The sequence below is a fragment of the Lygodium microphyllum genome, chromosome 29 (genome assembly GCF_053477565.2).
Source record: "Lygodium microphyllum isolate KBCC chromosome 29, Lygodium_microphyllum_v1.1.10, whole genome shotgun sequence".
NCBI classification, from domain to species: domain Eukaryota; kingdom Viridiplantae; phylum Streptophyta; class Polypodiopsida; order Schizaeales; family Lygodiaceae; genus Lygodium; species Lygodium microphyllum.
Genome location: NC_141163.1, coordinates 92,903,465 through 92,930,904, shown reverse-complemented (window position 1 = coordinate 92,930,904; position 27,440 = coordinate 92,903,465). Strand labels below are relative to the sequence as shown.

The following is a 27,440-nucleotide window of genomic DNA, read 5'->3' as shown; positions in this document are numbered from 1 at the left end:
TTCTTGGAAGGGTAGAATCTGAGATTTCAATCTTGGAGTAAGTAAGAATAGCATAAATTGGTATTGGTGCAATAGGTATTTATGCATAGATAGTTATATTTAGAACCCAGAATTTCAAATCTTCCAATGCATAGACCAAATTCTAAGGATTTGATTCTTATAGTCTTTCTTTTCTTGAACTTGGTTTAAAGTTTTCCATTATAGCATTTATTCATTTGTCTTATAGATGTATATCCATCTAATATTGAGGAATGGCAACTGATCAAGTCTATTGTTGATCTTATTGATGTGATGCATGGTTTGATAGGAGAAGAGATGTACAAAGGTAGAAAGAAAATAGAGCTTACAGAGAATGAAATATTCTTCTATGAACATTCTTATATTGTACCCATGTAGCATAGCCAATGGGGATCAATATTCCCTCTTCCTTTACTCGATTTTTCAAGCTTTGAGTTGTGTTTGCCAAGTCGAGCTACTAGTGAGAGCTATAGATGTAAAATATTTTTTGAGATACAAAGAACATTAAAACCTAATATCTGAATGGGGATCAATATTCCCTCTACCCGAATTTCAAGCTTTGGGTGGTGTTTGCCAAGTCCAGCTACTAGTGAGGGCTATAGATGTAAAATATTTTATGAGATACAAAGAACATTAAAACTTAATATCTCAAATAGGCTAAGAAAAGTTACTTTGTCCATGCCTATTAATATATTTGTTGACTTATTTTCTAATGCTGAGATAAGAAGACCAAAGGCCATGCTTTTAGTGAAGAGTCTAACATATGATCATGTCATACAATTTGTTGATGACGGATGGACCACTAGGACGGAAGGAAAAACTATAGCTTGTAAATATATGATTGCTACTCAAAATTTCATCCTTAGCTTTTAATATAGTAGATGGCATTATGTTGGTGGTAGTCTAGTTATTTTAGACTAAAATCTTGATAATTTTAGCAAATATCCTATAGTGGATCTTTATGTTTGGTTCAAGGAGGACATTATTGCAATCCTAAAGGTTAGATCATCATGTACGCTACATCAAGTGAGGATAGATTTATAGAATGAAGATATTGAACTACCATGCTTATTTGAGTTTCAACTTTAAAATAATCGAGTAATTTTTTATATTATATTATATTCACTTAAGTGTATATCTAATTTCACTTTCTATTTAATAAACATTTGTAACATGATTTTTTTATAGATATCAACAAGGAGAGAGAAGAATATACAATACAAGAATATTGAAGAAAGATATCTTTACTATCAATATAAAATACTTGTACAAATTTTGTAGAAAATTTTTGTTGGCCATCTCCATGACTTATACACACAAGGGCTTACAAGCAATGAGGCAAACATACTTCTTTTTTTGAAAACTTTTCTTAGGAGAAGGGACATCATTTCTAGGAGTCCTTTTGTCTTTCTTTGATGCTTTGGTTGCCTTGGGTGTTGATGAAGGCATAGCTTCACCTCCTATTGACCATTATGTACTTCATGACATTTGCTCTTATATACCAAACACATTCACTTGTATCGCAATCCCTTGTAAGTATCATACATTTGTAAGAAAAGATTTTTAGTTCATCATTATTTTTTACAATGGATTATATTATTATCATCAATTGACTATTTTGTAATAAATCTCTATCTTAAATTTTAGTATCTTTCACATTAACTTTATAAGTTTATCATCATTGAGATAAACAAACTTAACTAATCTTCTAGCATTTGCATTTACTCTCTAGCTACAAGAGTAACTATCATCCTGATAAGGACATTGCAGCAATATAAAGTAAAACTATGAAACTTGTTTATGGTAGTTTATAGAATAAATTTTGTTATAATATTCCAACCATATTAATCAATACCTTACCACAACTTGTCTATATTGCATTGTTGCAAGTAAATCAGAAGGCATGGGAGGCTTTTTCTCTAATACTTTAATCAATCTTTTTATAGCTATGCACCAAAAAGGCAATAAAATTTAGAGTAATTGCAAAAAAGAGATCAAGATATATATTTAGAGTACTTGAAAAAAAAGATCCAAATATCAAGGAGACCCTATATTATATAACTTACAAGTTGGCATTTCCGTGGACTTCTTTCATAGAATTGATGAGGAAACATTACATTTCCACATAGTCTATTTTCCAATTGGGCTCCAATGAGTATTGCAAACAATCATATTTCAATAATCTAGTAAAAAAATATCTCATAAAATCTAACAAAATATCAACTTATTTACCTTTTCATTGTATGAAATTAGAAGAATCTCCAAAGTTTCAAAGTCAATTGGATAAAACCAATGATCAAATGTACTTGCATCAAGCTCACTCCTCATATAGTATGAGATAGATGGATCAAGAACCTCAAATTTTTGTTGTATATCAAAGGGAAGATAGTGCATTATATACCTACTAAAGGATCGGAGATAGTAAGCATCAACACAAAAGTCTACTGCTAGAAAACTATAGTGAGTAAAAATGAATTTTGGTATATCATACCTCATCCCAACAAGAAGAATAGAGTCATGTACTTCTCTCATTTTATTGTTGAGAATTTGAACACAATCAGAGTCATAAAACACCATATCAAATCTTCTCTTAATATCACCACGTCAAAAGCAATAGACATTGAAGCCTTTAGGGTTAGCCCTTTTAAGAAGGATAGATAGCTCTTCTTCAAAATATGGGAGTTTATTTAATTCATTTTCTTCTTCCTTCTTTCTTTTATACTCCCTCCATTTATCTGCTTGCTTTTCTATGGCGTTTTCCTCTTTATCATGTAGTCTTGTGTCCTTTTCATGGCTGACATATTCAACCGTACGACCTGGATCACCTTTCTTTTTTTAATATGGAAGTACATTTAAAATAGTGAAAGCCTTCATATTTGAAAGGGACACTGGCTCAAGGACCTTTAAAAACATGGTATCTCAACCTCCTAAAAATTATCATGTCTCTATCCATAAGTGCAAGCCTATGTGCATGAGCAACACAAATATAACAATCTTGGAAAAACTCAATCAAAATTTCTTTTGTAGCCTCCTGAATACAATTGAGAGTTGCCCTAGTCCATCTAAAACCATCAAGTCTATGCTTGTCACAAATTCCTCTAACAAGCCTTTGAAAATGTAATTTTCGAATTACATTATCTGAAGCCTTCATTGCACTTCTAATCTCCTTTAAGCATTGAACATGCTGTGAAAACCTTCACCTTCGCTTTGATTTCCTTGTAAGTTTGGAAGGCTTGGAGGATTGATGAATCTTTGAAGAAAGACCTGTAGGATCGACTTTCTAGCTCATTGTAGTGGCCTTAATTCTAGCCATTTGAAATATCTAGAAAAAAAAAACCTCAAATTAGGATAGATCTCCAAATCTTTGATATAATGTTATTTACAATCACTTAGTAGTAAACAAACACTATGCACATAGTCTCAATCCCACACCTTCAACAATAGAATATTTTGTCAAATGATAAAACCAAGTTGTAATGATTCATTAGAGTTGTACTACCATTCTATCTCAAATTTCAATCAAAGAATACAGGCATATGACATATGAAACACGAAATGGGCCTTCTAGATAAGAGAAGCCTACACCTTCTCACATTTCACATGTCACTTTTTTTAAATAGACATATTTCATCAAAGCCCATTTATATGTTGAATTTTTAGAAGTCTTGCAATAGAACAATGGTCACTCTAGCAAATATTAAGTCTTATTCTCAATGAGTTCAACCCTTTAGAAAAATTATATTTCTATGCAATCTAGCTCTGTTGATCCATGCCTCTTTTTTAGAAAACTTGGATTCCTCTCGTCGTATGAAATGCGAGATGACTACTATCCATGGAGAGAGCCATGACTAATCGTGTTTCATATGGGAGAACATTTGGCAAGATTTCTTACATTGATAGAGAGCTAACTTAGCACATATGTTAGGTAATAAAATCTTCCCAAGTCACCTTATGTTGTGGAATAATTTTGAGCTGTGACCAAGCTGGCCTTGTGTTGGTGTTATTGAGCATAGAAAGAGCTTTGTCTTCAAAGAAAATATTTTGTAGCTAAAAATTTGGGTTTAAAAGGATGTTAATTTACACATGTGGCTGTTGTAATGTGCAGTTAACTTTACATGTGCAATGGGTAGACCGTTTTTGCCTTTGGGACTTGTGCCACGTATCAATAACATTTTTGGCATGATGAAAATTTTATGGATCCACTTTTTGAGTGTAAAAGAGAAATTTTAGCCTCTTCTTTTTCCTTTTAAACAGAGTTCTTTCGAGTGAGTATATAGTATTTCTGAAACAAACGTACAATGACCGTTGTCATATATATATATATAACAACTCAAGGTTGGGTTTATGTAAAATTCTCTTCCATGCATTTTGTTTTCTCTTTCACAAACCATTTTTCTCATGTGGATGAGTTTTTATTTTAGTTTTTATATTAGATGTAAAAACTCATCAACGAGATGTGAAATTGCATGCCTCCTCTGTTGCTCAACGACTCAACTTGCTTTTCATAAGGCACTGCTATTGTATTTTGACCAATTTAACATGTGCAATATCTTAGGGATTTGGACATCAAGATGAATGAAGTAAGGTGTCATTGTCGTACATTGTTCTAAGTTTGTTGGTTTAAGAGGACGAATATACATCAAGAAGTCAGAAATTCTTTGAAGAGTTTGACTAAATTTTTCTAGCACTCTTGCTTTAATCTTGTGCATATGTTAAATGATGTGGTTTTGATGTTCTAGATGCATTATCTTAGACAATTTTTTTGGATGCGAGCAAATGTTTATTTGTTTACATCTAGATGAAAGCAAGACCGATGTATGAAACATGATTTTATCAACTACGAATTGTTTTTTTATCATTGTTTTTGTTTCCCGAGTCATGAATGTAAAACAAAACATGATCAATGAGATGCAAAATTGCATGCTTCCTCTATTGCTGAAAGGGCCATTTTGCTTTTTACAAGGCACTATTATTGTATTTTGACCCATCTAACATGTGTGATATCTTAGGGATTTAGATATGCAAGATGAATGAAGTAAAGTATCATTGTTGCACATTTTTCTATGTTTGTTGGTTTAAGAGGAGCAAGATAACATTGAACCGTTGCTCAAAATTTATTAGTGAGCATATCATATATCAGGAGGGTAAACTTTAAAGCCAAGAGTGAGTTCTTGATAAAATATCAAGAAGTCAGATATTTTATAAAGGGTTTGACTAAATTTTTCTAGCAATCTTGCTTTAAAATTTTGGATGTGAGCAAATGTGGATTTGTATATTGTGTTCCTAAATTTACTTTGTTGTTTTCAAGATTTGGTTTTGTGAGTAATCAGGATGACTAAAATGAAGTTTTTTTTAAAGGGAATGGAGGAAGATGATCTAGAGAATACTTGTGATGAAAATTTTCTCCATGCATTTGGAAATTCATCTAGATTTGTTTACATCAGAGATATGGTCAATGTTCCCTTTGATTTCCAAGAGCTATTAAAGGATCTTAAAGACAAATTGAAGGATTTTAGGGAGTTTTATGATAGACATATGGAAGGCCTAGAGATTGAGGGGTTTGTCCATTATAGTGATGTAATGGAAGCTATCAATGCTCTTAGAAGGACTTTGAAAACAAGGTCTAGCCTTATTGATGAGGAATTCAAGAAGTGGGAAGCAAATTTCCATTTTCATCAAAATCAGCATCAATGTCTTCTTGTATAGAAGGATGTTGGATTTCTTGTATATCTTCAATATTGTATATGGATAGTTGTTCTTCAAATACAATACAAGAGAAGAAGATAGAGGATACAATAAGCAAAGATAAAGAGGTTGAAGAGAAGGAAAAAATGTTTCAGGAGGATATTTAGAACCAGTTAGTGCAAGGATTTGATGTTGCTTCGTTTAAAAGTGATAACATTACCAAAGTGGAATAAAAGGAGATAGAGTTGAGTGGGGAGATTGAAACAAGTCATCTTGAATGTGTCTTAATATTTCCTAGTTATCTCATCAACAAAAGGAGATAGGTATTTCCAAATGATATGCAAAACCTTTTTTGGAAAAAAGAAAAATGTAGAGGAGAGAGAGGTTGTTGAGAAAGAGGGGGGCACGATGAATTGGAGGGAGAGCTCGCAATCTCCTTTGGGGAATACTTGAAATGTAATTTTTTAAAAAAATAAGGAAAAAACAATTCAAGGATAGAGAGAGGGAGGCCATTGAAGTTAGAGGGGAGAAGGGGCAAAAAGATCTAGGGGGTGCCATGTTTGGGAAGAAGAGAGGCATGAGGAGAGAGAAAGATCTAGTGAATGATTCAAAGGAGGACGGAGGCCCTATCTTGATAGTCATTGCCATGCATTGTCATCATCATTGGTATCTTGCCATCCCCTTGATCATCTCTTGTCATCAAGGTCAACGATCCATCAATTGCCATCATTCTCCAATCACTCCCTTACCCATTCCTTTCATTCCATCTTTCAAACGATCATTTTTTTCTCAATCTGCCTCCTCCATTAAGGTGTCAACTTGGTGGGCCATAGGATAAGTTGACAGAGAGGGAAGGATATAAATTTTTATTTTCTTTAAAACTTTAGTTAAAGGTTCACTTAGAAGGGCTTTAAAGGCTTAGTTCATGTGGAAAAAGGGTTTCAAGATCATTATAGAAAATGCAAGATTAAAATCTAGCAATGGGAATCAAAGAGATTTTTTAGCATATTACAAGATCAATAGACTAACTTTCCTTGGTCGGTGGCCTATGGAGACACAATTTCCAAGACATGACTCTACGACTTGCTAATTGCCAATTGGTGGACTATGCATCAAAGCCTAATTTCTCACTTTGAATGGTTGTTGATATTTATTGATCTCTTATTTAATTTTTGAAAATAAAAAAATGCAATGAATATTTAAAAAGGACTCTAAAATTACATTTAAAAAGTTTTATAAAACTATAAATGAATATTATCAAGTTTGATATTTTTATTTTGATAAAACCTATGGTATTAAAGTCTATTGTATTTTTTCGATAATTTTTAGATAAGGTTTACTAATTTCTAAAACTAAAAGATCATCATTCTGAGTGAAAATAAGAGTTTTTACTCATTGACAATTATGTATAAACATAAAAAAGTTATGATATTTTATGGACAGTTAAAAAACACAAATTTTAAGTTTTAATTATTTTTTTGAGATTTTAGATAAATAAAAATAAACTAAATGTATTTCTAAGAAAATATTCACATGGAAACATTGTCTTCTCAATTTTAAACCAAAAAAATCATATGCATCATGCCAATTTGTCACACACAAAAATAGAGGGAGTGTAAAACTATCTCTTGATAATATTATAATTTATAAACTTATTTATTATCTATAATAATAAATAATATGGATAAGTTACAATTTTAAAATTCAATGTAATGGTTTCATGAACAAAAACCTGAATTCATAATTAATCAATGTGATTTCATGAAAATTACCCTCAACATCAATACTAAAACTTTATATTTTATTTATATAAACATAATTTTTGTTAATTGAGTAAGTGAAGGGAGGAGGATCACAAGCATAATTTATTAATTAAGGGAAAAAATTCTAGGTTTTAAAATAAACTTTGTATGTGTACACATGAGAGTGAGATCAGAAATTGTTTTTATCTTGTTTGTTATTTAGATTTAAAAAAATGAAAGAAAGATGTCTCTATAAAAAATGAAAATAAATTAATTAGTTAACACATAAAGAGAAACGAAGCAACGAAGTGTATTTTGCAAAGAGAGATTACATTTTAAAAAATGGAAATTAAGATTTGTGAATTTTTGGGATGTCACTTGATTTCTTTGGATGTTTTTTTTAATAAACAAAAGGAATTAATTATATAAAAGGTAGAGAAAGAAAACAATTAAAAAGAAACTTAAATGGAAGTACACTGATAGATCTACTAGATCCATATTCTAAAAACAACTTCTCAAAGTCAAATAAATAAATCATTGGATAAATCGCCATAAGTATGGTAAGAGCAAATTATGATGAGCTATCCTTGCAAGATGGGAAGGAAACCATAGCTAGCTTAGGATGGAATTCTAGTGCCTAATCTAGAGACCTAGATGTGAGTCATTATTTTTAAAAAAACATAAAGTATTTAGTGGCCTTACTTAGTTCTTGGATGTTGTGTGTTATTAGTTGGACTATTATAGCAAAAGAGTATTGTAAATATTTGGAAGGCTAGTCAGGGTTATAAAAATTAGTAATAAATCATCCTAGTAGAGTACAACAACTCTTATTAGTTGGCTTGGAGACCTAGCTAAAAGTGACTTAGTTATTTTTTGGTGTGTTTGTCAATAGTCAAGTGCACTTGAATGGGTGGTAAATCTCATGGAATTAAAGGACAAGTTGAAAGAAATTTGTGGATTATGTCATTCGTGGGTACTAAATTAGTGGTGGATGAGTTCTGAGAAGAGACAAAAACAATAAACTAAAGCCCGGGACCAATGTGCAAGGGAACGAGTAGCTTAATAAGAGGCTTTGTTGTTGGAGAGACTGGAAAGGGTGAATGCTTTGTTGAATTTGAGAATAGAGGTTGTATCAATCTTAAATGTGAAGCCACTTGATTCTTACATATCATTTGATAGAACCCCATCACAAGAAAGCGAAGAAGATTCATATTAATGGAACCGAGCTGTCTCAAGTACTAGTAATCTCACTAAAAAGAGAAGTAGACAAAGTAGCGCGAAAGTATAGAAAGTGAAGCTAATGCTACATTATGAAGTAACACACCATCCATTGATTGGGACTTAGAGTCGAATTTCGAATTTCACCAATTATTTAGAGAGCTAGTGAGAGGGCTTCATGGATGGTGCATTACTTGCAGATTTAGGATTATGGTTTTTATTTAGAATTCCCCCCATCAACGAGAGTCATTTCAAGATGTAGTTGATCTAGGGTTGAGATTCCTATTCAAGGAGCCCAAGGATCCTACGTGGTTGATTCTACTCCAGATTTCAAGCTAGGGTGGTTATCTAGAGAAATAATGGCTCATAATCTCATAAGACTAGCTAATTTTACCCAAATTTTGGGGATTGTGGGATGAAGATTCCAATGCTCACATGCAAAGGTTCAAGGTAGCTTGTGAAGCAAAGGAGAGAGTGGAGGATGATCAAAAGTTGCATATTTTTCTAGCAACGCTAAAAGATGAAGTAGCTAGATGGTATGGGAATATCAATGCGCAAAATAAGGGGACTTATGCTACCTTATTCAGAGCATTCTTAGGGAAGTTTCAGTGGCAAGGTTTCCAAGATCAATTAGCTCTTTAACTGGACTATTTATCCCAAGGAGTAGTTGAAAGTATTGAGCATTACATCGAGTGGATGGAAATGATTATTTGAAAGCTCAACCTGACCCCTAATGAGCCTATGCAAAAGCGTAAGTTTATCAACTGACTTAATCCTTAAGTCCATCAACATGTTAGCCTACAAAGACCAACTACATTGGCAAATGCTAGAACACATGCTAGATGGTGGGAAGAAGTGCAATTCAACCAACAATGACAAAAGAATCTATTCAAGGAACCTCAAGTTGAATATCCCAATAGTACTTCGAGTGGGATACCTAAAAATGTGTCTTATGTGACCACTCCCCTAAATCCATTTGCAACTACAAGTTCCAATTTATCAAGTGAATCTTTAAATCAATACACTTCAAATCTAGCTTATATGATGTAGACAGGCATGCCATCTATGCCTTAGACTTGGTCTACTCTAGATGAAGCTAAAGTAGCAAACATTGTTGCAAAATCCCTTGGAAAATTAAAAGATGAAATAATGGGTGTGGTCGAAGAACCCTTAAAAGAAGTTTATTTGATAACAACACAAGCTACTAATGCACAACCACCTTTGAGCAGTTGGAATTCAAATCCACCTAGATCAAATATTTGGTGTAGTAAGTGTCATGAGTATGCTCATGTGGATATTGGGTGCCCAACATCTTCAAGATTAATGCCTGAGCATCCTCCATTTTGTACCTTTTGTCTTAAAATAGGGCATGTGCACACAAATTGTTGGCATAAAATAGGCCAAGAATAGCAACAGGCTCATTAACTACAAAGAAATTACAATTACATGGATCACAACAACATTACTTACGAGATTGAGCCACCCAATGAACCTTTTAGGCCTCATGGATTGCCTACCCAAAAGAGACCTCTAGTGCCATGAAACAATTACAATATTGATGGAAAACGAGGAAGAAATTCTCCTTTTAGGAGAAACAGTGATAATTTTTGAAATCCAATGGGGCAAAGTGAATAAGAAAGACCTAGGGGATCGGTAGTTTGTTATCCATGCCAGTAAGAAGGTCATATAGCTACATATTATCCATATGCTTGTAAACATCAAGACTATACTTCTCTTTGTAGGAGGTATAGTAGAGAAGGGCATTACAAATAAAATTGTATTGAGCAGGAGGTTAACAAAACTAATGACAAAGGTAAAAAAGTCTCCAATTAACCTTCAACATCTACTACAAATTTACTGGAAGTAGAAACAACAAGGCAGGAGATTGAGGTTAGGTCTAAATTCATACCCCATAGCATGACCTTTCAAGCTAACCCCATGATTGGTGTCATTACTAGAGCACAAAGGTAGTAACAAAAAGAGCAAGGCCTAGAGGAAGAGAGTCCACAATCAAAAGGAGCTATGAAGGATAAATCTAAGAATGTAGATCCTAACGTGGAGCTACCTAAGTCGGATTCTCCTCAACACTCTTTTGATCATTTGTTATTACCCATGTCCTTCGAAAATCCTAAGCTTCAAGTAGAGATAGCTCATGTTCCCGAAAGACTTAGACCTCCAAAAGAAGGTAGCAAAGAGTAAGAAAAAGTGATGAACAAAGCTTATAATCTCTCTATACAGGAACCACATGGAGGAAATAATCTTAAAAATTAAATGAGGAAATTGCTCAAAATAGCACCTACATGCCCAAGCCAGCTTTATCATAAGCTAGTTCAGCAAAGAAGGAAAAGGATAAAGACTAACGCTTCCAAGGTAAGTGCAAATGTATCCAAAAGGAGAACAATTAAGGAAGAAAAAATTATAGATTTATTTGTGGATCCAAGAGTACTAGTTATAAACACTGCCATCAATGGACACTTATTGAATGAAGTACAATTGGATGGTGGTTTAGCAATCAATTTAAAGATAGAAAAAACGATGGAAGAATTAGGGTACTTGAAGAATCTAGAACTTACCCATATAGTTTTACATGTGGTTGATCAAAGGAAAGTGACTCCTTTGGGATTACTTTGTAATGTGAAATCTATAATTGTTGGACTAGAATTTCATGTGAATTACCTAGCAGTTTGCTCATTGTCAAATATCTCTTCATATCTTGTGTTGTTAGGTCGAAGACCTTGGTTAAGCGAGATGCAATCAAGACTGGTATAAAGTTTTAATTGTGATTGTTCCTCCAAATGATAGGGTTGAAATATAATTTATCTCAAAGGGATTTTTGAGAGAGTTAGGAGAGGAAGTGGTTAGTGAAATGGATAAGAAGTCCAATAGTGAATTTTATGATTCAGAATTAGAGAAGACTGATAATGAATGGCCTTATGTCTAGTTATTTAAGACACAACAAGCATCAAGAGTAGAAAAAGTAGATGTGAATACGGTACATTAGCCTCATTAAGAAAAACATGTAGGTATTGGTGAATATGCTTTAAATTTATCCTCGGATAATGATTCTGATAGCAATATTATCCATTGGTTATCCAAATTAGAGGATACTACCCTAGGTTGCTTAATGATCTTAGCAAACAGGGAAAGATAAATATCTTGATTATGAAATCCATGAATTCAATGATTTGAATGATTCATTCTTTGAAGCATGTCCTAGATTTTATAAATATGAGGAAGAAGGTGACCTTGGGGGTGCATTTTTTGCATATTAAGCAAAGCTATTTTCAAAAGTTGACCTAAGGAAAGGCTACTACTAAATCGTGATTAAGGACAATGATATTTTAAGAAACCACTTTTAACATGATATACAACCATTTTAAATTTACTTAATATCCTTTGGGTTGAGTAATGCATTGGTTACTTTCAGTAGATTAGTCTAGGATGTTTTCAAATCGTACCTTGATGATATTTTCAAATCGTATTCTTTGATGACATCCTGTCCTATTCCAAAGAAGAGCAAGATCATCTAAACCACCTCAGAGTCATCCTTGATACCTTGAGGGAAAATAAGCTCTATGCAAAGCAGAGCAAATGCACATTCTTTAAAAAAAAGATTGAGTATCTAGTGCTCATTATATTAGCCAAGAGAATCTCAATCAATCCTACAAAACTCAAGGATGTTCAAGAGTAGCCATCTCCCTAAACTGTCTAAGAAATTCAAGGATTCCTAGGGCTCATAGGATGTATTACATTTTCATCAAGGATTACACCCTTATTGCCATTCCTTTGAATGAAATTCCCAAGAATCAAACTAAGATAATATGAACTCCTATAAAGTATAAAATTTTTGATAAGCTAAAGGAATGACTTACTATGGCTCCAATGTTAAAGCTCCCTAACTTCTCTAAAGAATTCAAAGTCATTATCAATGCTAGAACTATTGCATTGGATTGCTTATTTTCCCAAGAAGGATGACCCATAATGTATTCTTCTCGAAAACTCAAATCTTACAAGAAGACCTATGCTACACATGATCTAGAGCTTTTTAAAGTCATTCATGCTCTTAGATTATAGTGCCATTATCTATTTGGTCATAGATTCATCCTCATCACCAACCACACAAGCCTAAAATGGATCTTCACTGTAAGAAGCTGGGAAGAATAAGGATTTAGTATGAAAATAATATTGATATTATGCCATTTCACATTGGCATTGGTATAAAAGGAGAGGACATGTAGTTTTTCATATATTTTTGACATATTAATACAATTACTGTCATTCTCTCCTTTCTTACTCACAACTTCTATGGCTTCTTTCTCTTTCCTATCTTTCTCTCTTCAATTCTAGTCTTTCTCTCTCCTTGTGACTCTCTTTCTCTCTCTCTAGTTCTCTCTTTGACAAGTGGTATCAGAGCATTGGTCTTTGATCCATTTTTCCTTCTATTTTCAGTCCTACTTTTCTCCATCAAAATCAATTTCAAACAAGTATTGGACAAGACAGTGACTAGTGGAGTGTTGCAGACCATCTACAATTAGTAAGAGACTACATCTGGAGAGCTTCAAGGCTGGATATGGTGGCAGGAGGCTAAAGTAGCAGGTCCTCATAAAATTTCATGCAAAATTGGAGGTAACTAGGCTAAAGGAGAGTTAATTGGGCTTAGTTTGGGGTTAAAATCCAGTTACTTTTCAAAAGGGAGCTTCTATTCTCTCTCTTCCAAGCTTTTGGCTAAAGATTCAATGGTGGCTGCCAAGAAATCCTTCAAGTTCCCTCTCTACTGATCATTTCTCATAGCCAAACCATGGGGCAATGATTCTTTATCTTCTATGCTTCAAGTTGAGTACCCTAGTCAGGTGGTTGATGCATAAGATGGAGCAGCATGCAGCCTGAAATTGGCACCAAAAAATGCGTTGATTTTCCTGATCTAATCCTCTTCCTAATCTGCTCTAGATCTTCTATAGATTGTTGCATGCTTTGAAGTACTTCATCAGGTACATATTTAGCAACTTCTACTGAGAGATGAACTCTAATCTTCATCTCCTTTGTTCAAAACCCTAAAACACAATAGGGCAACCATAGCCACAGACTTGGAAGCTCAAATTTCTTCAAATTTTGGACTTCTCTGACCTCCAAGACTTCTCTAGTACCATGTATAAGTTAGATAGACTTCAAGATTGAAGACATTATAGAGATTTCAGCCCGTGGAGAACATTGGAGCTCATATTGAAGGTTTATTTTGGGGCTTTTCTTTAAGAGGCTTGAATCTTTGGTATTCAAGTGTTCAAGCAAGCCTGGAACATTGATTCTTCATGGATTTGAGCATATTGGAGCTCATATGGACTGATTTAGTGGACATTTCAAACTTTGTGGTGGATTTATGGTGGATTTTGAAGAATTATTCCATCAATGCGATTGGAACTGGCATCTATCATCCTCTTCAAGCTTAATCAATGTATTTCTCTTGCTTAATCTTTGAAATCTCTCAATAATCCACTTGTTAATGTTTTTCCACTTGTTGATGAGAGATTATTGATCAATTAATTCTCTGAATTGATCAATAGATTAGAGATTAGTATTATTTCCATTAATCTCAGTCTATTCCATTGAATTTTAGTATTGATTCAATCATAACTTCATCATAGGTATTATTTGCCAAGTTTGATGCATAACCTTGACTTGTTTGGTTGAATTCTTTTGCCCAAGCTGAAATATTGTAAAAGGGTAAGTACTAAGCAATCAGTGAGTCACTAAATTGCATTAGTAAGACCCTTTCTTTATCCAAATTTTCCAGATCTCATTCAATTGCATCTCATGAAAGGGGCTAAATGAATATTTTAGCAATGCATTTCATCCTAGTTGATTAGAATAGAATTCCATTTCCATGTTGATATATCCACTGAGAAAAAAGATGGATGTCGGGGGAGATAGTGGGACAAAAGAGAGGTGACCTCCCTCACTAACAAAGATCCCGAAGGGGTGCAACCAACCGACTCAGGGGAAACTTTGCCCACCTCCTGGTGATTCGGAGCCCGTGTAGGGAGCCTGTCATGCCATTTTATCTCTCACACAGTTACAATGAGTGAAGAATTGAAGATTGAAGAGTTTCCAAAGGCTCAAGTATCTTCAGGACCAAAACAAGGTAAAATAGGGATTTTACAGGGCACTAGAAGGCATTTATAGGTTGTTTATAGGTACACCCTTCATTACTGAAGTACAGGTGCAGGTATGACAAGGTGTCCATAGGTCCTACTCAGCCTTCTACAGAGTTTGGTATCCATTTGGGGTTACTATTTTACCTTATAGGGTCAAAACATGGCATTTACAGGTCAAAACAGGGTGTAGGTCTAGACACTTTAGACTCAGAGATTGAGTTGCAAAATTTTTTGTCCTAGGTTTATTATAGCATGCTATAGCTCATCTCAAAGAGGGCATTCTTGGCTTCTATTTTAACTAAAAAATTTTGAAATTGGAGTTCCCTAGCAAAATTTATAGCCATTTTTGTGATAGGGGGTACTCCATCGCTGCACTATTATGACAGGGCATAAGGGTAAAAATAAGGTCCATGATGATTATGCTTAGAAAAGTAGAGATTCCATGTTGGATAATGTACCTCAAGAGAGCCCTGAAGAGCCTCAACAACAAGGGAAAATCAGTATACTCCATGATACCTTGTGTGTACATGAACAAAGCCATAGATAATGCCATGAGGCCCTACTATCAAGAATGGAGCAAATGATTTTGTCTACTGATCAAACGAATTCTTCCATTGAGAAGTTAGTAGATTCAAAGACTCAAACAAAGGCTTCTATTGATAAGTTGGTGGAATCCAATGCTCAAATTATGGCTCAATTCTCCCAATGGATGTAGATGCAAATGAGATCTAAAGAAGCCAATGAGAAAGTCTATTCAAATAGTGAGCCTTCAGTCCCACTTCAGCCATCTAACCAAAATGGTCATGGTCATGGAATTATTGGACAAAGAGGAATTCCAAATAGTCAATATGAAGTAGGTGAGACTTCACAAAGGCATGATGACTATTTGGGCAGTTTGAATGGAGCTAACTCTCAAGCTTTTGGGCTGAATACTCAACTTTCTAGGGGTCCTCTACCAACAGGAAGATTGCATAGTGGTTCTTAGCTACCTATTGGGAGATTTCCATCTCAATTTGGGGGTTCAATGCATGGTACTCATGATCAGTCTATTTTGGGACAGCAACCATTCCATGAAAGAGAGTTGAAGGACAAGATCATTTTAGCCAAGTTTAATGGTCAGTCATCTTCACCATCTGACTTAGAGGAGTGGACCTCTAAGATGGAATCTTACTTTGATATATTTCCCAAAACTGATGACATGAAGATTCATTTTGCTTCTTTGCATTTGGAGGGATTTTCCCATACTTGATGGAGGTATATAAAAAGGTAAAACATACTTGTAGAGAATTGGGAAGCTTTGAAGTCACTTATGGCTGAAGTATTTGTCTCCCCTCTTGAAAAAGAGAAATTGGCACGGAGATGGTATGATTTGGAACAAAGAGGCCTAAGTGTAAGAGAGTACACTAACCAATTTCTCAACCTAACCATGCATGTAGAAAGCATCAGTGAGATGAGGCTAAGCTCCACAAGTACATGTATGGTTTAGAGCCATCTTTATTAGCTGATGTCATGGCACATAACCCTACTTCTCTCTTTCAGGCTATTGAGCTTGCAGAGCGCTACGAAAGGAAATATAGAGGAAAATCTTCATTTCAGCCGCATTTTGGACAGCCAAGGACCGTTTTTAAATAGGGGCAAGTTGGTAACATTTATGAGAGTAATCATACGCCAAATGGGAGCTTAAGGATGCCAACTTATCCACCATTCAATGCTTCTAAACCTCAAAGTAATTTCAGGATAACAAACAGTCCTAGAGTTGACTTCAAACATGGGGACAACAAGCTTAAATCCATTTCAGCCAACATGAATCCTAAGTTTATTCCTATGGATCTTTACAAAGAAAGAAAGGAGAAAGGCTTATGTTTCAAGTGTGGGGAAAAGTATACACCTTATTATGCCTCAAAGTGTGTTTATAAAAATGTCAAACCTAAGCTTCAGAGTATGTTAGTCTTTGAGGATCTTGACGATGAGATGGATGAAGCTAATGCAATTGCACTCAATGCTAAAAATGAAGATCTTGAAGAAGAAGTTAGACAAGAGTATTTCTATAATCCAAGCAACTCTTTTCCTTTTGATCCAAGTGGAAGTGTTCCATTTGATCCAGATGGGACTTGTCATGGGCCACTTGCTGCCACTAGTTGTTTTATTTCCATGGATGCTTGGATAGGTTCTAAGAGCCCTAATACACTCCGTATGAAGGGTAACATTCATGGAAAGGCTGTGTTCATTCTAATAGATAGTGGCAGTGCCCATAGTTTTGTATATAAGTCCATTATGAACAAGCTGAATTGTATTCCCACAGATTTACAATAGCCCATTAGAGTTCAAATGGCCAATGGTGAAGAAGACATCAGCACCCAAATATGCCCATAGGTTTCTTACAACTAGCTGAAAATTTTGAAGAAAAAGTAAACCTGATTACTTTGGAAATGCGGCCTATAGACATTGTACTCAGTTGTGATTAGGTGATGACATTAGGCAAGATCACTATGGATTTGTCACAGTTGTATATGAAGTTTATTCTCAATGGACAACTCATCCATTTATAGGGAATTCCTAGTAGATCAGATTTTTAGCTTATTACCATTCAATAACACAAAAGGGAATACAAGAGGCATTCACAAATATTTGTTTTGCATTTGAATAAAGAGATGGAAGATCAACCCAATAATTTAGCAAACCATCTAGACTTGACAGCTCTTCTTGAGGAGTATAGGGATTTGTTTGAGGTGCCTACTTCATTGCCCCCCAATAGAGTAGTAGATTACCCTATTGATTTGGAGCCCAACTCAAAGACAATCAATAAGCCACCTTATAGATTATCTAAGTGTGAATGAGAGGAAGTAGCCAAGCAAATCAAGCAACTTCTTGAGATGAGATTCATTGAACCAAGTTCTTCACCTTATGTATCTCGAGTTCTCTTAATAAAAAGAAAGATGGATCTTTCAAAATGTGCATTGACTACAAGGATCTTAATAAGATCATAATGAAGAATAGGTATTTCATACCCAAGATTGATGATTTGCTTGATGAGCTCAAGGGGGCTTGATTCTTTACGAAGATTGATTTGAGGTCACGGTATCATCAGATTTGCATTCAAGAGGGTGATGAAGTCAAGACTGCTTTCAGGACTAATCGAGGGCTCTATCATTTCTTAGTGATGCCATTTAGACTTAGAAATGCTCTAGGTACCTTCTAGAGCCTGATGAATAAGATTTTTCAGCCTTTCCTCTTTCAGTTTGTCTTGGTGTTCTTTGATGACATTTTGATCTACAGTAAGACTTTACAAAATCACTTAGCACATATGAGGAGGGTTTCCCCCTATGTGCATCTGAAACGCCTCTCCCTGCATTTCTCCTTGCCCTACTTCATTTAGTAGGGCCACATGCTGGTCGTGTGCGGATCCGAGCTCCCTCTAGGAGCCTGGGATCCCTCCCTCTCCCTATAGATGGCTCCCCACCATCAAGGCTAGGAGGTCTTTTGGAAAGCAGTCCTCTTCATCCCCCTCACCTTCGAGACTAAGTACTGCTACCTTGTCGTTGATGAAGAGAGCAAGGTCATGTGCAAAGAGAATGGCAAGACTCGCTCTTTGAGATTCCTCTAGGAGCCTGGGATTCCTCCCTCTCCCTACAGATGGCTCCCCACCATCAAGGCCAGGAGCTCTTTTGGACAGCAATCCTCTCCATCCCCCTCACGTTCGAGATCGAGTACTGCTACCTTGTCATTGATGAAGAGAGCAGGGTCATGTGCAAAGAGACTGGCAAGCCTCGCTCTTTGAGCTTCCTCGAGCATCACCTTCCGGATAATACCTATGTGGAGATCAACAACTTATGGCAGGATATGTGCAAAAGCTTCTGACACAGACATTATTGACCTGCGATTAGTTGCAAGTGAAAATCGACCTGCAGCCTACTATAACCAGCGGAGGAAGCTTAAATCTGTCTCTCATAGAGGATCAGGCCCTGTGTGATAGCAACATGTCCAGCAAGAAGACCATGGAGATCAACCCTGAGAACCCCATCATGGAGGAGCTGAGGAAAAGGGTTAATGCTGACAAGAATGACAAGTCTGTCAAGGACCTCGTGCTGCTCCTATTCAAGACTGCCTTTTTGACCTCTGGGTTCATCCTGGATGATCGCAACACCTTTGGAAACAGAATCCACCGCATGCTAAAACTGGGATTGAGCATTGAGGAGGACGATGTTGGTGTCTCTGGGCAGGATGAGGATATGGGTGGTGAGGATGTCGATGCCGAGGGCTCCAAGATGGAGGAGGTTGACTAAATCGTTTGTGTGGCTTGGTGATGCTACTCGTGGAACCTTCTCTGAGTTTGAGAATGCAATACAGAAAGAGACATCAAAGGCTCTTGTGCCTGGTAGTCCAGTTCATCCTCTTGCTCGGTATGTCATGAACTACTTGAGATTTATGTCTGATTACACAGAAACATTGAACCAATTGCTCTGGGATAGAAGAGAGCTGTCCTGGAACGTATAATAGTCCACCTCGCTCAAAAACTCCCCAAAATGGTGTTTGCCTTCAAGCATGTGATGCATAGATGGCAATGCCACAAATTAAACTTGGTGGGAGATTGAGATCTAGGAGGGGAGGAGAGATCTACGCTGGCACTCCATGGGAGCTCTCATGAAGGTCTCAAATGAAGAAGAATTCTCTTTCGAAAAAATAACCACTGTTAGATATCCTCTAAGTGTTATAGTGTCCTCCTCCACTAAAACACTAGAATTTTTACCTCAATGTTGAAAAACGAGCTGCCATTTTTGTCTTTTGGTCTCCAAATTCGGTCAAGATTCTTGCCATAGTTGTGTAAACTCCCAAGAAAGCTGCCATCTCTATAGTACTTCTTGGCTGCTGGGGTTCTTCAATGTTGTACCTGTGCACAGTAGGGTTTCTTGAGACTGAAAAATGAACTAAATCTAAAGGAAGGAGAGAGAAAGGAAGGACCTAAAACTAGGCTCTGATACCAACTGTAATGAAGGAGACCTAGGAGAGGGAAGGAGAGAAGGGAGAGACTGCAGAGAGGAGAGAGAAAGAGGAAGAAGATGAGAGAAGAAGAGAGAGAAAGACTAGTAGAAGAGAGAGAAAGGTAGGAAAAGAGAGAGAAAGAGGAGAGAAGCCATGAAAGCTAGGAGGAAGGAGAAAAGAGAGACTTGATTATTGAAACTGATGCCCTAATTGGATCTCTCAACACCTTACATACCATGTCAGTATAACTGGGTATTCCCATGCTAATCCGTGTCCTACCCGTCTATCCCCACTCTTTTACACTGTTATGAGATTTGGATTTCACCTCTATCTTTTCTCCATACTAACAAAATATGATGTTGTATGGTGGTGGAAAAATCAAGGAGGCTTAACTAGTATATACCTAGGAAATTTCCAAGTTTAATGTAAGAATACAAAGGTTTGATGGAGTGGAGAGAGAATTTAGAATACATGAGCCTTAAATATTGTATGAAAATATGTTATTATAGCCAAAATTTATAATGTTATGGATTTGAAGATATTATAATATGAGTTTTTTCTTTTACATATAGCATCATTTAAAGTGACATGTATAAGTTTCATGAACTAGGACCTTAAAAGAGTCATCACTAACTAGGTGTGGTCTAATAAATGATCTAATACCATATAGTAATAAGTTTGGATAAATTATGATGTGATGGTTCTTTTTTTGTGTAAACCAATAGACACAAGTATATCAAATAATTGCTCATCCCATTTACTTTTTTTGTATGTATATGTATGATATATAAATATCTTTTATTCAAAAGTTCTATCTATCTTGACAATATATGAATAAGATGGATATTGGATTTGGCCAAAATCAACTAGCTTCACACTTTGACTGATGCCAAGAGGCATATTTCATGGTGGATTCCGTGCCACGGTGGATTCCCTGAGGTTTTACGGTGGATTCCGTAAACTTTGATGACTGGGGCTCATACACAAAGTGGATTCTTTGTGCGAGAAGTTGATGCGGACGCCTATCCTTTTTGGGTGTTTCATTAATTTAGTGTGTACATGGGTGATTCCATAGCGGGTGATTCCACAAAATGCATATTAAATTAATAAACGTTTATGAGTTTAGAGTGCGCACTCGTAATAAATTAAGGTTAGGATTGATTTCTAACCAGTTGATTTATTTATGTAGCTGAAGACTGCTAGGTATTCACTTTTGTCGGTTTAATTGTATTATTTTACTAACGATTGTGAATGCTTCAGTTAATGTGTAGAGATAGCAGCAGTGGCGGAGGAAAGCATTGGAGGATAGCGAGTATTCGATTTATCATTTATATTTTGATGGGCACATATCTTAGGCATGGCGCCTATATTTTGTCACGCCAAGACCGATCAACAAAGTATTAGACATTTACTTAGCCAACCTCAAATATCTGACTGACATATCAAATGGGCATCCTTTATTCAAAGTTTTCATCCGATTATTCAATATCAACCCGGTAAAGAAAATGTAGTGGCTGATGCATTAAGTAGAAGACCTGCCATTTATAATATTTCTGTTATATCATTTGATTCTTTGATTGCTATGAAAGATACTTATCATCAGGACATTACTTTTCATGCTGATTGGAATAAATTAGTTCAAAATAACTTGATTCCTATTGATTCACTATCTTATAATGATGGATTTATGTTTTATGAAAAGAGATTATGTGTTACAATTCAATTCAGATCTTTTGTTTTGAATGAGATTCATTGTCCTCCATATCAAGGTCATAGAGGTATCATATCTACTTTATGTACATTAACTGAAGATTTTTATTGGCTGCATATGGACACTGATGTATCTAACTTTGTTTCTAAATGTTTGATTTGTCAAAGAGTTAAGAGACATCATGGTAAACAGTATGGATTACTTATGCCTTTATCTATTCTATCAAGACCATGGGAACAAATTTCTATGGATTTTATTACTGGTTTACCTAATGCTAAATCTAACCATGATATGATTTGGACAGTAGTAGACAGGTTTAGTAAACAAGCATATTTCATTCCATGTCAGAAAACTTTAACAGTATCACAGGTAGCACAATTGTTTTTGAAAACTGTTTTCACTAACCATGGATTACCAAAAGTTATTACTTTTGATCGTGATTCTAGATTTTGTAACAACTTTTGGATTACTCTGTTTGCTAACCTAGGCACAAAAATTGATTTCTCATCTGCATTTCATCCTAAAACTAATGGACAAACAGAAGCCACTAACAGTAGTATACTAGATCTTTTAAGTGCTTATACTATTTCTAAACCACAAACATGGGATACACATTTGCATTTATTGCAGTTTGCATATAATAATACACCACACACATCTACAAAGAAAGCACCGTTTGAAGTGATTTATGGTTATAGATTGTCTACCCCTGTTGCATCTTTGTCAAATAGAATTCAGAGTGCTGATGATATTGCTAGTATGCACAATACTATTTTTGATGAGGTTAAAGCCATGATTGCCAAAGCCCAGCAATCATATACCAAACAAGCCAATAAGAAAAGACAAGCAATGAATTTCAATGTTGATGATTATGTTTGGTTGAGAATAGAAAAACGTAGACTACAAAGTGTAGATAGACACCCAGTTGTGAAATTAGCACCTAGATTCTATGGACCATTTAAGATCATTCATAAAATTAATGACAATGCATTCAAGTTAGAATTACCACCTCACTGGAAAATTCACAACACATTTCACATTAGTTTATTAAGACCCTTTAGAGGCCAATTACCTGTACACCCTGTTTATGAAAACCCACCTTTGTTAGAGGAAGAGACTGAAATACTTGAACCTGAAGCTATCATAGACACTAACTTTATGACCACTAGAACTGGCCGAAGATATTCTAGATATCTAGTCAAATTTAAGAACCATCCTGTAGAAGAAGCCCAATGGATGCATCCTAGAGACTTAAATGCTTTCCCCACTCTGTTAGCTCCACATTGAGCTAATAGCAATTGAGGTCAATTGCTATCCCACCTCGGGGGTATGATGCCAGGAGGCATATTTCATGATGGATTCCGTGCCACGGTGGATTCCGTGAGGTTTTACGGTGGATTCCGTAAACTTTGATGACCGGGGCTCATACACAAAGTGGATTCTTTATACGAGAAGTTGATGGGGACGCCTATCCTTTTCGGGCGTTTTATTAATTTAGTGTGTACATGGGTGATTCCATAGCGGGTGATTCCGAAAAATGTATATTAAATTAATAAACGTTTATGAGTTTAGAGTGTACACTCCTAATAAATTAAGGTTAGGATTGATTTCTAACCAGTTGATTTATTTATGTAGCTGAAGACTGCTAGGTATTCACTTTTGTCGGTTTAATTGTATTATTTTACTAATGATTGTGAATGCTTCAGTTGATGTGTAGAGATAGCAGCAGTGGCGGAGGAAAGCATTGGAGGATAGCGAGTATTCGATTTATCATTTATATTTTGATGGGCACATACCTTAGGCATGGCGCCAATATTTTGTCACGCCTATTTATTGAGGCGTTGGATATTTATTTATTATTTTGTATGCGCTTGGGCGCACGATTATGTTATTTGTACTTGAACATTGTATTGGGTATGCCAGACTCTTTGGGCACCATCCATTAGCTTTATTCCTATTTTGTGTTAAAGCAAAATCAAAAGCTAAAAGCTTGCTATTTTGTAATTTGGGCTATTATTTGAGCTTGAAGATGATTAATACATAAAATACATGCTTTGTGGAGGGCTCACACAAGGCATGGGGGGAGATTGCACCGAATTGGTCTCTTGTTCATGTCGTGCATGCTTTTTACCTTGAGTTTTGTGCAAAAAGTAGAGTTCTTTTGTTCTTGGGGACCTTCCGGCATTCACTACGCGAGCGTACAACATCTGATCTGCGCACCATTGACTAGCTAAATGAACTTTCATATCATAAAATGAAGATTTATATACCAAGCTAGAAGTTTATGATTTTTTTAAGACTAAAGATTTAACCTTTGACCAATGGTTTGTGTTTCCAAAGAAATAGATATAAATTTTATTATTAATTAATACTCATTTGTAAGCAAATACATAAATTGCAAATTAATTGGACTTAAGCCACTTTATAAGAAATTTCAACACAATTAACTAATGTTATTGAAAGAATAAAAAACATTAAGTAGATTCTCTCATTGATATTGGTGTCATTTAAAAACACCAAGATAACTACATAAAACACTTTAAATTTTTTAACAAGCATATATTTTATAGCCATGCAAAAGCCCTTAATATAAGAGATATATCTACTATGAAAGTTAAAATTAGTCCATATAGAGTCACTGTCTTGTTGCATCATGTATATTGGAAAAATAAAACTTTTATAGATAGCGGCACTACCATTTATGAAATGTTTGTGATATCCTAAATCATGGGCAAGTTGCATTGCTTTCATATCTTTCAAAGTAGAGACTAAAGGAGTCTGCTTCAACATGGAAAATTAAGAGTTGTTTAATGTAAGACTTGATAAACGATGTGAGGCATTTGTTGAGTATGTTTATATAGTAGACGGTCATAAAGTACAAAATAGGATTTAAACCACTTTATAAGAAACTTCAACACAATTAACTAATGTTATTGAAAGAATAAAAAACATCAAGTAGATTTTCTCATTGATATTGGTGGTGTTTAGAAACACAAAGGTTATTTCTACATAAAACACTTTAAATTTCTAACAAGCATATATTTCATAGCCATACAAAAGTCTTTAATGTAAGGGATATATTTATTATGAAAGTAAAAATTAGTCCATATAGAGTCAATGCCTTCTTGTTACATCATGTATATTGAAAAAAAATAAATTTTGTAGATTTGATATTAAATACTTAGCTGCACTACCATTTATGAAATGTTTGTGATATCCCAACTCATGAGCAAGTTGCATTGCTTCCATATCTTTCAAAGTAGAGGCTAAAGGAGTCTACTTCAACATGGATAATTGTGAGTTGTTCAATGTAAGTGATAGACAATACGAGGCATTTGTTGAGTATGTTTGTATAGTAGACGGTCATAAAGTACAAAATAGGATTTAAACCACTTTATAAGAAAATTCAATACAATTAGCTAATGTTATTAAAATAATAAAAAATATCAAGTAGATTCTCTCATTGATATTGGTGGTGTTTAGAAACACCAAGGTAACTACATAAAACACTTTAAATTTCTAACAAGCATATATTTCATAGCCATGCAAAAGGCCTTTAATGTAAGGGATATATTTATTATGAAAGTCAAAATTAGTCCTTATAGAGTCAGCACCTTCTTGTTACATTATGTATATTGGAAAAATATAAATTTTGTAGATTTTGTATAAAACGTTTAGCTACACTACCATTTATGAAATGTTTGTGATATCCTAACTCATGAGTAAGTTGCATTGTTTCTATATCTTTCAAAGTAGAGACTAAAGGAGTCTACTTCAACATGGATAATTGTGAGCTGTTCAATGTAAGAGACGAATGACGTGAGGCATTTGTTGAGGATGTTTGTATAATAGAGTAGATGGTTTCTTGAAGCAAGAAGTAATTGAAGGTTGAAAATATATACCATCTTTATCAATCATGGTCTCGTGCAGTGCTAATGATGAAGATGAAATACCATCATTCTCTACTCTAGTCCATTCATCAATGACAACCTTGAATTGAGCATACAATTCATGCCCATATTGAATTGGATCCTATCCATATCGATCAAAATTGATGACTTCGCGTGCATCATGGTATTTGCTTAAGCGAGTCAAGTATGGTAGAAGTTCTTTTATCAAGATAGAGTCTTCACGATCAATATCAAATGTTTTTGGATAAATACAATTCTCAACAGGATTTGACATCCTTTGTAAGGACTATCATCTATGAGAATAGTCTTGGTATGCTGACAAACATCTCCATGTTGATCCCATACATACTTCAGAGGCTTGAACATTGCTTCTACTCCCATCTTATCTAGCCTATATATGATTTTGAGTTGATGTCTATGACATTGTTCTTGGCCCCAAATCATGAAGAAAGGATACTTCCTTTTTGCATGGATCTCCAAGCACTTAATAACTGCCATGACATTCTTATGTAAAGCTATTAACCAAACTCCCACTTGGAATCTTGCAAATAAGGCTTCAAGAAACTCCATACATCCTGGTCGAAGAACAAGCCATTGCTTTCCCATTTTAAAGCTTTGAAACCTTTTAGACTTAGCAAAGCATCGTTGTAAAAGAAGACCATTGAGATCAAATATTACACATAATTGTGTTGCATTTCTTATCTAGGAAACATCAATCACATCATCATGCTCTACTGTTGTTGAATCTGTTAGATATCCAACCATAGATGTCTTGGTTGAAGTTACAAAGAAGAAAAAGAAGCACATTAGATTCATTTACTTCCTCATCATTCTACCTAATGTTTGAGCTAGAAACTGGCATAGAACACTAAAGCAATTTAACTTCACATTGATAAATACATACATAGGTAGTACTTAATAAATTATGTCTTAAGAGAATAGATATTTGACCATGTGGTCAAATCTAACCAAGGGTAATATCATGAGGTGAAAAAAAAATGATGATTTCTTTGAAGTAAAGTCTATTCTAATAAAGTCTTTTTTCCATACCTACTTTTTATCGCTAATTATAAGTATACTTGAGATACTAACAATAGATTCTTATAAGTAGTTGCAAAAAATATATTATCATTATAATATTTAACATACTCAGTTTCTAAAAAGAACTTCAAAATGGCATGTACAAAGAAGGTGCTTATTAGTCGTAATTATTAAAAGAAAATTTAAACATGATACTTTTGACCATGTGACCAAAACTATGTCACATATAAGTGACACATGACAATTTAATTGAGATAAGTTATACTCTATTTGGATAAGCTTTCATAGTTTCTTCTTAAGGACTAACCATTCTATTTTTGAACTAGTTATATCCCATAGATATTTAAACTCATGAATTGTAACAAGGATTTTACCTTAATATTCCATATACACATCTCAAAAGACACATTGGAGTGAAATTTTTGTTGCAATATTTACTACTGAGGTAAAACTCCTTTGGGAGATGCAATGAATATTTTTTGGGGTGTGCAATATATTGTTGGCTCTCTTATCCTAAGGTACATGCATAGACATACACTAGTGATGTAGTAAAAGAGGCTATAAGAGATAAGAGATTTGACCATGTGGACAAATCTAACCAAAACTAACATGACAAGATCATTACACAACACATATAAGAGTTTAATTGAAATAAGATCTAAAATAGACTTAAGTAAATTTTGCATAGCTAGCTCAAACTTTTTATTATGATAAGTATTCTTACACACTAGAGTACAATTAAATAGTTATCCTTACAAAGGATGATAAATTTTAATGAGCTCTTTAATACTAATTTGGCAAAATATTTACTTAAATAGATTTTTTAAACCAAACATGCTTGGTAACTTTTGTTAAAAAAGTAAAAAAATAAATTAATATAATCAAAGAAAAAAAATATTGCAAATGCTAATGGAAGTAACTTTTCAAGAAAAAAATCAAAATTACATCAATGTGTCTTTCTTGATGAAAGGAGAAGGAACAGAGT

The 27,440-nt window shown here is 34.7% G+C and overlaps 1 pseudogene; it reads left to right on the top strand.

Moving 5' to 3' along the window:
* Positions 1-18,445: 18,445 nt before the first annotated feature.
* On the top strand, positions 18,446-19,095 carry LOC148010910 (heat shock protein 90-4 pseudogene; annotated as a pseudogene).
* The last annotated feature ends 8,345 nt before the right edge of the window (positions 19,096-27,440 follow it).